This window comes from Mustela lutreola, chromosome 4 (genome assembly GCF_030435805.1).
Source record: "Mustela lutreola isolate mMusLut2 chromosome 4, mMusLut2.pri, whole genome shotgun sequence".
NCBI lineage: Eukaryota > Metazoa > Chordata > Mammalia > Carnivora > Mustelidae > Mustela > Mustela lutreola.
The window spans coordinates 139032806-139034989 of record NC_081293.1 but is presented as its reverse complement, the minus strand read 5'-3'; the positions used below and the strand labels follow the sequence as shown (position 1 = coordinate 139034989).

Here is a 2184-nt window from a genome sequence, read left to right as displayed (position 1 = left end):
AAAATGGGTCAGACAATTGCTGTATATTGTGAGACAGGCTACCAGAGTTAAGAACACACATGCTAAGAAGAGAGAAGGCATTCAGGGAAGGCTTCCTGGAGAAAGTGATAGAACCAGACATAGTCTGAACTTACCTGAAAAAAGGAGAAAGGAGAAAAAGAGACAGAAGTGTTCCGGACCAAGAAAGGGTCATGTACAAATGCTCAGGGCTAGGGTTACCTAGTTAGATTCCCCAAAAGCTGGACTACTTCTAATGTCCCAGGACATTCGACCATAACAGTAGTTGTATAAATTATATCGCAACCTCATCTTTCTGTTTCCCTTATCCCTGCCAAAAATGCAAACTCCTCCAATCTCTAAGAATCTCTAGTCCCTCATCCACTGCTGTGTGCCCCTCAAACCTTTCCACAGTGCTATAGAAACTTACATTCCTGAAATTTAAAACTTACTTAGTAAACCCTCTTCCTTTCTGTGTCCTTGTCTAAAATGGAAAGTTACCCTGCAGCCCTCTCAATTGGAGGTCACTCAGCCTCCCACACCTCATTTTCTCAAGATCCAGAGGTGGCATCTAATCCTTAATACTCCCCACTGGCCTTCAGACTTGTTATTCCTCCAGTTAAAAGCCTAGAAAATTAATTATTTGGCCAGCTTCACTTTGGGAACTTAATTTCCATTCTTTTTCAAACATTAACCATACTAAGGATTGTTTTACATCTGAGGTTAGAGAACCAAACATTCCACTCTCCTCCTAGATTCATTGGGAGGAATTATGCTGAATTATCTAAAAGGAAAAAGTCACTCCAAAAGCTAGCATTTAAGTTTCTATAAGAAAAATTTCTAGGAATAGATTATCTTTTTTTTCCCCAGAGATTTTATTAAAGGTCTTTACAGAGCAAAATCCAGACTCCAGATCCAGCTGCCAAGGATACCCTGTTATCCTGTGGGTACTGGGAGCAGCGCAGCATAGCAGGACGCTCTAGATTCCCATCCTTCTGTTCCAAGATGGGGGTGGTAGGCAATATCTCATCTTTGGGTTCCACAACTCTCACATGATCAAGCATGGGCTTCTTAGAGCCAATCTTACTACTTGGGTCCCTGGGAAGCATGATCTTCACTTTGATGCCTAGCACATCCCATCTGAGGAGCACATGGTACACAACAGTGTCAACACAGTAGTTAGGGTTCCCACTGTGAATCATCAGGCTATCTAAAAACATCATAAATTTAGCCCTCTGTCCTTGCACTTTCTCAGACACCAAGATCTCACAGCTTTTGGCCCCACACTTCATGATGAACTGCCGTACATCATAACAGGCCCTCTGCACAGCAGGTCCTCTTAGGAGTTTGTATCAGAGAGACTCTGCCCTAGTAATAGCACACAAACCTCTTGTGGTCACCTTTTCAATTTAAAGTTCTACCCTGTACCCCGCAAATCAAGCCTCTTCTGAACCCAGTGGTCAATTCCCAGATCTGCTAGCCCTTCTCACCGAGAACATTCTGTGTCCTGATGGCCAAGACATCGATTTCTCTCCTAGTTGGTGTAATTCAGACCTCAACCCCAGAGTAGCCATCTTCAGCCATTACTCACTTCGTAAGTGAGAAATTCATTCAGTTCAGCTTTAAAGATGCCATTGGAAACAAACTTCTCTTCTTGGAAATTTGCACCACCATCTTGCTGTCACGGGCCACTGCTAGAAATAAACTTTCTGAATAAAAAAATGTAAACAGGGGCGCCTGGGCTCAGTGGGTTAAAGCCTCTGCCTTTGGCTCAGGTCATGGTCTCAGGGTCCTGGGATCGAGCCCAGCATCGGGCTCTCTGCTCAGTGGGGATCCTGCTTCCTCCTCTCTCTCTGTCTGCCTCCTGCCTACTTGTGATCTCTGTCTGTCAAATAAATGAATAAAATCTTAAAAAAAATGTAAACATATTTATATTCAACAAACATTGTCTAATTGCTCTCTGAAAATAGGCTGTACTAATATATATTATCACCAAGAGTACAGGAGGATTCTTTCCAAACCCCTGGTCATTGAGTATTCATAATCATTTTTTTAACTTTTAATTTTTAAGTAGTTTTGGATTTATGAAAAAATGAACAATAATACTGAGCTTGTATATACTCCTCACTGTGCTTCCACTAATGTCAACATCTTGCATAACCACGTTACATTTACAATTCTAAGAAA

The 2184-nt window shown here is 41.8% G+C and overlaps 1 pseudogene; it reads right to left on the bottom strand.

The window, feature by feature from the left end:
• Window positions 1–875: 875 nt before the first annotated feature.
• LOC131830187 (small ribosomal subunit protein uS3-like) lies at window positions 876–1671 on the bottom strand (annotated as a pseudogene).
• Between the last annotated feature and the right edge of the window lie 513 nt (window positions 1672–2184).